The sequence below is a fragment of the Gambusia affinis genome, linkage group LG02 (assembly GCF_019740435.1).
Source record: "Gambusia affinis linkage group LG02, SWU_Gaff_1.0, whole genome shotgun sequence".
Taxonomy (NCBI): Eukaryota; Metazoa; Chordata; class Actinopteri; order Cyprinodontiformes; family Poeciliidae; genus Gambusia; species Gambusia affinis.
The window spans coordinates 8,400,157-8,409,835 of NC_057869.1; positions in this window are offsets into that span (position 1 = coordinate 8,400,157).

Genomic DNA, 9,679 nt, shown 5'->3' on the forward strand with positions numbered 1-9,679 from the left:
AAATGTGGGAGTATTTTACAGATGCACGTAAGGATTGGGTGTGTCCTGTGGAATTTAATAGCAGAAAACATCCCTCAACTCTTTGGATCAAAATCTAATAAATTATTGCTTCACTTATAGCACCATAAGCAGACAGAAAGCAACCAAAAAAGGCAAAAAAATTGCCTTTTTTGGTTGAGGATTGAAAACTAACTAAATACACTTTACTCTGAAAAGAGGGTTTAACACAGAAAAGCTCCATCTTTCTGACATGTTTGTGTTTTTAGAGCTAAAGCTCAGAGGAATAAGCAGCACTCTGGCCTAAAGGTTCAAAGTGACATGGGAAAGAAATGAGGGAATGCGGCATCACAAATCTGCTGGAAACAACAATGTAAAAAAATTATAGTTAATAACAGCTGTTATTAATTTAACTAGTGATAGCTATTAGCTATCGCACAAACAATAAGCAGTGATTAAGCCTAAACTTGAAAAGGTCACCACAAACATGCATGCAGCTATTGAGAATTTAAAATTGGATTTCCAAGAAAATTAAATGTAAATGTGACACAAAATATTCACCTCTGCTGAAACATAATTTGAAAATAGAGTTTTAAAGATAGTTGAAACAAAAGTTAACAATTTGTAGTTGGAAAAAACTCACTGAGTTGAAAAATAAATTCATCTCACCTGCAACAATCAGTACCATTAATGGTAAATAAGGTTTTCCTGCTGGTACGCATTCACTTACCACAGTGGCTCCCACTCTGTATGCATCTGTGCAGGACCGCCAAGGCCACATAAAGAGAACAGTAACTTGTTTTGCATTTTCTATATTCTTGTTTGAAATCCACAAAAACAGCCATACAAAACAGGATAAAAGCACATTTAAGCCCTTTTGAAATATGCTAATTACTGACTGTTGTGTGTTAATACTTTTGTCCTGATGCAAACTGTCCCCCTTTCAATAGTTTCTGGCATACTGCCCTCTCTGGGTAAAAAGCCGAGATTTTGACTGTTTTTGCTGTGGCAGTGCAGGTTGCTGACCGATTTGCAAATGGATTTCCTCTGCACAGCCATGTTGGTATTCCACGGCGGAGTTGTGCTGAAGCCTGAGGCTATAAACAACACTGCACTAAATGATCTACAACAAATAATGTTCACTGGAGGTCACTATTGACGGGCTTTCCTCCTTTGCATGAGTAACATGATTTAAGCCTTAGCAGGTGCCTGAGAGTGTAAAGAGCCGCTGCGCAAAAGCGTCGCTGCGCAAAAGTGTTGCTGCACAAAGAGCGCTGCTGTCCAGCCTTTGTAGACAGGATATCCACAGATGTGGAGCCAGACCAGATGGCGTGTATATCTCAGACAGAGGGAGAAGCTGGAGACAGAGGGATAAAGACAAATGGGGTCTGAGGGGTACAAGGACAACAGCCAGACACAGGCCTGCATTAAGACATGTGAACGTGGTCACATGCGTCTGACATTTTGCTGGCCCCTGACTCGCCATTGGCTCAGTCTGTGTAGCTACAAACATGCCTGCAGGCCACAGAAGACAATGCCTGCCTTTTCCTGCAGCCATCATCAAACGCAGAGTTGGGAACCAGCCACACGATGGAACACCCATCCCTGGTGGCAAAACAGAAATACTGTGTATGGATACAGCTCCGTGGCACGCCTTCTCCTGAACTCCAGCCTTTAAACAAATTGGCCTTGTTCCGTGTTATCAACACAGCATCTTCTGTAGCCACTGTCACTTCTCAAGAGCAGCAGAGATTAGTTTCTCTGGAGGAAAAAAGGAAAGTTGAGTGAGAAGAAATAAATGTGTTTTATCATAAAACTCTTCCCTTTCTGCTCTTTGTGTCTTTTCCATCTGAGTGCACAACAATGAGACAAAGAGAATATAAGATGAAAGAATTAGAAAGATTTAAATGACTTTGTCAGCTTGTGAAATAGAGAGGGGAAGTTACAGGGAGAGACAGAGCAACCGGGAATTAATGTTACCCATTAAAGGTTCAGCACAGCCTCTGGGAGAGGCGCACAGAAACTATTACTCAGCTGTAGTTTCAAAGCCAGCACAGAGGGCTTTAATCTGTAAAAATGATTAGATGACCTGCTTTGCCCTTGCAAGTGTTTATAGGTCAACAATTATTTATGAATCTTTGGAAATAAATGGTTGAAAATCATCTCACTAGATGAGATTTAAGTTTATGTAACAAAAAGCCTTTTAGGATTGTGATTCGTGAGCTCTCACCAGGCGAGATGTTTTGGCTTTATTTGGCTTAGTTTTTATTACTGAGCTGCATAGTTTACTGGTGTCAGTGTGTACTTTAAGCTTTAGGGAATTAGAATTCATACATATAATATAAAGGTATTAAACGGCAATGGGACAGGGAGCATAGTGATTAATATGGGAATCTTTTAGGACAGTTGATTTCAAACAATTACCATTACCATACCGTTGAATATCAACATCTAGGGGAAAAAACAACTAAATCGTGTGATTAACCACCAAACAATTTACACTGCACTAAAGAAAAAAGTGTTATAAATTGTTGTAATCTAGTCAACAGCTGTCAGACGAAAATTTTGTTGACATTATCCATCCTACAATGAAATAAATACTATTTTAGGTGTGAAACTCTCATAACAAAACATTAAAAATGTAAAGGGGTTGAGTATTGATCAACCTTTAGTTTGGACTTTTTTTGCAACTCGCCGCAGATCACATGCACAGAATTTCACTCAAACTGCATGATTTGGAAGCTGTTCTTGCAGAGTAGGTCCACCTGCACTGGCATTTAAATGAACCCTCTATGTGGGCTCATTCCTATTACACCAAGGTAAACATCTGCTGGTAACGCCACCCCGCTTGCATGGCTCGTTCAAAAGCATGATTCTTAAGACATCAATCAAAATGTATTGACTTTATTCTGCAAAAAGCAATGAGATCTCTTAGCTAGTCCTCACTTCTATGCTTTTTATGACAGAAAGTCTAATCTTGATATCCTATAAACACTATTTTTTATACTCAAAGAGTTCTCAGATTAGTAAACTAAGACTGTTACATTTCTGGTAATAGGGGTGGGCCAAAAATAGAATACCTACATGGATATCAAATGTGCAGCTTATGTTACTGTGTTGAAGTTATGAATCAAATATCTGCAATGAACAACAACTATTCCTTACCTTTGTGCTTTGGAGACATATGTATGTTGTTATTTACATTTAAAATTTTATTCTTAAAAGGAAGTACTGATTTTATGTTGCCTGTTACTGCTTATTGCTAATGAACAGTTTGCAGGCCCACAAGCACTCAGCTACAAAAGCATTACAGAAGCCACTGCAAAACCTGGTTTATTGAACCAGATATTTGATCATGTCTGATTTAATAAATACAATATGGAGAGTGATCAGAATTGAACAGGATGATTTTACATGCGACTGAGATTCTTTAAAACAACGTTTGAGATTTATTTTCCAACTTCTCTTTAGTTTTTATTTTGGAATTGAAACCACCCTGGAATTAGACAAGCATAAAAGGTACAACGCCTCTTATTTATTCAAAAGTAATATGTTCCTAATATTATGGAATGAATCGTTGATTTAATGCACTGTTCATAAGAAGACTACTTTTGTTCAGTCTAGTTAAAGGATTTGGTGATGTAGAACGAGGACAAACAGACGCTCAGAACCGTGGGTGAAAGACTGACAAGACTCAATTCTGGTTTTGCATTTACGTAAATCATGCAATTCAGCATTAGTGACAGTGTTGGCTAAATAAAGAAATAAGCAGATGAGAGCTCAAGGACAGCAGCAGACAGCTTAGAGAGATTTTCTGTAGAATGGGAGAAAAACAAGGCCACGCTTCCATAGTGTTTAATAGTGGTGTTAATGTGACCGGCCATCACTCCCTTGACTTTAAACTGAGTTCTATTGAAAGGAAGATCCATTAAACATGGAATTTCAGTCCAATTTGTCTTCAAAAGGGGTAAAACAGCTCATTATGTGGGCTCTGCTCTTTCTTGACTATTAGAAGGAGACGTTAGTCATGCCTGCTTATCTCACAACCTTATGAGCACAGGATTAAAAGATCAAAGGCTGACTTAGGTTCAGTTTTATAGAAAATGTAAGCTCCTCTTTCAGATGTGCCTTGGACTGTGCCTTTTATCCCTTCTCAATGCTGAGATCAAAATACTGAAAATTCATATTCATTTCAACCACTGTCCTGTGCGAAAATTAGTGTCCACACCTCTTATACCCAGGGATGTAAGTGAGCACTGATCTATTTCATAGTGGGCTCTCTAAGACCTTCAAGTCAGTTCTTTGTTGATTACACGGGCTTCAAGACTGACAGAAATAAAAACAGGGCAAAATTTCAAGAGAACTTTGAAGTTGCCTAAGCTGAGAACAGAGAGAAGCGGCTCGCCATGGCTGGACAGCAGCTTCTGGCTTAATAAAAATATTCTGTAACCACTACATTACTCAACTGAAGGTTTAATGTTAGAGAGTGATGCAAATACAATGGATGAAAACAAGCAAAGTTGGAAACTTTCTGCTCCCAGTAGCTGTGGACCAGGATAACGAGGATGTGCATTTCTGGCACAAACTTCAGAGGGTGGAAAACAGCTTTGCTGTCTGATCGCCTCATGCTCATTATTCCCAGAGGAGAGCAGGCTCAACAACAAAAGAGGATCTGACTGGCAGCAGACAGTTCACTGAAAACAACGGCCAATGCAAACAGTTGTTTTTCCTTTTTTACTGATTTAAACTGACACTACTCTTAAAGTAAGTGAAAATTCAACATTTTCTGATTTCTATTGCAGTGTGTTAGTGTTTACCGACACTATTTGTGAATATTTTCTCTTTGGGCTTTAAACAAGACACTGTACTGAGGCAGTGGCCTGAACTCATGACACTTTATTAATGTGAACAAATTAATGTTCTCTGACACACAAACAACATTCTGCCTGAGGTTTCCATCCCCATGGTTGTCTTCATGGTTTTGCGGATGAATTTTATTTGTCAGCTGATTCTCTTACAAAAACAGGAAAAACATGCAGGAACCTTACAGCAGTGTAAAGCTGTCTGCAACAGGGCGTTTGTGTGCCCAATTCGGACATAGAAAGTGATTATGCCTTTTAATTACCCGTGGAAATACTAATTAAAGTCAAAGGAAATCATCAATAAAAATAAAGTTAATGATTTGTTCTTATTTTACACAGCTGCTTTTAATCTATTTTCAGGTTCAGTTCTTATTGTTTTTACTGCAAACCTTCAAATTAGAAAAAGGCTGCATGTGCAAAACGTCTTCATATATATTCTGGACGCAGCAATCAGAAAATTTAGGCCAAGATCAATTTTAGACAATATTTCTGCTATGGCCGATATTATATTATTTCCGTAATCTGTTGACAATGTGGGAAAAATTACGCTGTCTTTCAAATGCTCTTCACACTTTTTACAGTTTTATTTGGAAAACATTTTAATAGTTATGTATCTTTATACGTCAACGTGACGTTAATGCACTAGTTTTTTTTTGTCCACATAAAAATTACACAAGGTGACAAAAAGTGAAAAGGTTCCTAAGGTACAAATTCTTGTGCAGGGTAATGTATACATAGACACTTATTAATTTGGAATAACTGACATAAATTATTTTTCCACCACTTTAGTTTGGAGGTATGAGGATATTTTATGTATTTTGGAAACAAATTGTCTTCACTTTGTAGGTTCACAGGGGTGCAACCAGAATTTGACTTTCATCATTGATGATTTAGATAACTGAAAAATTATGTGCTTTTACAGCAAATCATGGTTAACTTTTCCATGTTCTAAGATCAAAATAAAATCTGTTACATCTCCAGCCAACAGATATTTTCTTTAACAGTGAAATTGCTCTGGTTTGGGCTTAATTTCTTTCCATTGGTAAATGGCCAACAACAGTTTGAAGCTTCATGCATTTATAGCTATCCTGCTGCCCTCTTGGTCATTATGTGGGAGCATAGTGATTTTTCTTTTTCTATTACCTCACTGATTTATTTGAATCCATCAACATAAGAGGCAGGTCAAAGTACATTAGCAAATAGTTTCATCCCTTCAGTGCCTCACACATGTTTCCTCTGTGAATCTCATGACAACAGAAGACTGCAAAAGAAAAACGGGTGATGGAGATTGTATCGCATTCAACATTAATTTTCTGACTTCTCCTTCATGGATTCTACTACAAAGTTCTGTCCATCCAGTTTCTGTCTGATCTTTAACTGGATCTAACTGAACAGAAAATAAATCAGGAGCACACTGGGTTCAGTAGAGCTGTCCAAAGCCAAGCCTGTTTTGCAGGTTTAGTTGTGCATCAGTGGGGGAAAACAGGAGAGACAGGCCTAGCTGGAGATCATTGCAGTTTGTTAGTGTCCCTACCGCCTGGGGCCTAAAGAGAGGAATCTTCATGTGGGGAATCTATCCTCTGATCCCACTGAATGGTGGAGCTGCATGCGCTGAGAACACAGAGTTACAGGACCATAGAGGCTCATGGTGCCAGGAGACACTGCCACTTATAGTACGACCAAAATACGGAGACATCTCCGCAGATCTGCAGGTTTAACTTTCATCTGTCTTCTCCCCAAGGCCATTAGGCAGTTTAGCTGGGAAACGGCTGCTGAAATATACATCTGTCTTGTCAGCACATACCAGCTCTCCTCTGTCTGCATGCCGCCGCGAGTCAATTCAATATTTAAATCATCAGTCTGAGTAAGCGTTTGATGTCAGTGCCTAACGAGCTCTGTCTCTAACACTGACAGGCCTGTGGACGGAGCGGCTGTTTACTGTCAGCGATGGAAAACGCTGCCTTCCGCTCTTTCGTCATACGTCGATAAGATCCAATGAGACTACTTTGTTTGAATAAGTGTATAAAGGCCTCGAAGCTGCAAGTCGACATCACTCTTCAGCAATTCTGATGACACTTTTGCCAATGCTGGATTTCTGTCAGAATCAAAGGCTAAGTGTCGCATATCTGAGTTGATGCAAATCCGCAGGAGGCTCTCAGATTATATCACACTGCAGATATTCAGTGTATTTAAGCAGAGGGAACAGGCGGTGAAACACAGTTCAGCTTTAAATGCACACATGCAGTTTCACAGTGTGCACAATATGTTGTACATAACAGTAGAGACAAGCTAACATCTGAGATTTCTGTCAGTCCTGTCAGCTTGGAAATGTCTCAGATTTGACCTTTTCACACAGCACAACTGCTTTTCACCAAATCACTTCAAAATGTTAGCAACAGCATCCTGTCCTTCAGGCGCTGTCCAAGAATGTTTAAAATATAAGTATAAAATTATTTATTAATTTATTTTGCAATTGTTGTCCATAGAAATATGTCTAAAAATATATTTTGTTTATCCAAAAATTCTGCATTATTTCTAATTTTTTTAACTCTAACCCAGGTACAATCCCAAATAGAAAGACATTGGAAAATCTGTGGCTTCCTAGAGCTATTTAACAAAGATAATTAATAGAAATTAGTAAGATCCAAAAGGCAGGTCAGCAGTCTTAAAAAGTGGTAGACTGCTTTATTACTAATAAAGATAGGTTTATTTATTATGAAAATTATGCAACTTTTCTTTTAAAATGTATATAAAAGCAGAGACTTTATTTTAAATTGATGCTTCTTTTACATTTTTATGGTCTTTTAAGAGATAATCTTCTCATTTCCTATCAAAACAAGATTTGTTGCCACAACTGACCCAACAAATCTTGGGTCAGATCTGGCATATACTTGGGGCAAGTTGTTGGTCCAACAGATTCTGAAAGGGATTTATTGAAGTTTAGTTTAATGTAGCATATCAACAATACACATATAAATAAATATTATTGTGTGTCATATGTAATCAACCAGTTGTTCATTGAGTAACAGTTTTTCTACATGTTTCTTATAGTACAGTGTTCATGCTTTCAGAAGAACTTCCACTCCTCTGCCACCTGAACATTTAACATGCTTCCTGCAAAAACCTTTGACCTGACCTGAAGTAAACCTTGAGGAAATGTCACTGCCATGTCAGTGCGTTAACAGAGGGTTCTTATCTACAACTGCATACCTTTTTTATAAGCTGAAACCTCCATTTGACTTTTATCAAAACAGCTGCTGTCTAAGGTATCATGCCTTAGATCTTCTTAATCTTCGCTGCTGTACAGTCTGAGTGCAGATACGTTCTCTTAAAGTTCTCAGCTGCCACCTGCAGTGTGGGTTCTACATATACATTTCTAGATGGGTCTTCAGTCAAAAGACCAAAAACAAAGAGACCAAAGCTGAAATATTTGATGCAGACTTTCAAAATTCCCCTGAGGATGAACTCCTTCTTCTCCCTGGTATGTGATCTGATTTTTGTGGTTTTATTTTTTTAACATAATTCTTTGATTTGTTATTCTATGGAAACAGATTTACTTGCAAACTGAGAAAGAAACAGGGTTATGTTTACCGCTCTCTTGCATCATCTTTTCTCCTTTTACCACTCTATAAGTATTGTGGATGAGACGAAGACTCACACAGCTTTTTTAGACAGAGCGCTTTGATTCAGAGCTCCAACGTTTTTCAGTTGTTTGAAGATGCGGAGAAGGTTCACTTGGGCATTGACTCTTTTCAACAGTCATCTTTTTATCTTTAATCATAAAAAATTAGAAATAAAAGTCATTTGCAACATTCCTACAGACTGACTCAACATCAACGGTATACATAACCTTCTATTTCTGCATTTTGTTACACCTGTTAACTATTTCTCTTTTCTGTTCATGTAAAAAACTGCTTTTATATTACATAGCTATAATGTTCATTCAAGCTTTATTTTTTTTTTGTTTGGGGTTTTTTTCTATTCTGGTGCTGACCTTTTTGAATGCCATGATGCATTTTATTGTATATATTACTTTCACAATAAACACTGAAGCCTTTAATTTGTTATAGCAGTGAATTATACCTAATCAGCAAATTAAAGCAGAAAAAATTGAGGGGTTTTGAGAATGAAGTATCTTTGAAACAAATCACTAACCTGATACCCAGAATCCTCCCCTGCTTTGAAACCATAATTTGCATACCAACCTTTTAAGTATACCCCTCATCCTGTGTGTCATTACTGCACCACTGCTTCCTTTTCAGGACCCAAAAAGAAGACGGAAATGGTCCCGAGAGAAGAGCATCGTCCTGCCCCCAAGCAGGATCTCTCTTTTTCTCTGGGCCTCCCCTGGATGAAGGAGAAGATTAAAACAAACGGGACTTTAATCAGTGGGCTCCGCTTCTCTCTGCTCAGCTGCTGACAGAAGGAGCCCTCTCCAGGAAGGCTGCCTCAAATCAAAGCTTCCTGCTCGCCACTTGCTGCTTCGCCGATCCGTATCACAACAACAAAACCAGCAGAAACAATTATTTATTCCTTTTGATGTGGGTTTTGAAGTTACCCCACCTCTTCCAGTATGCCACCCCCCTCCCTTCTTCCTCCATCCCTCCTCTTCCTCGCCCAGCCCCTGCAGCTCTCTGTATCTTTTACTCCCAAAGAAACAGGGTCACAGCAGCTTTTCTCTAAGGGAGGCTGCTTTGAAGAGGCAGAAGCTCCAAAAAAAAAAAAAAAAAAAGCATTTTCCTCTTGTTTTACACTAAAAAAACTGTGTCATTGTTGAAAAAGTTTTGAATTCCTCCCAGCTCTGTGAGTGTAACTGGTTC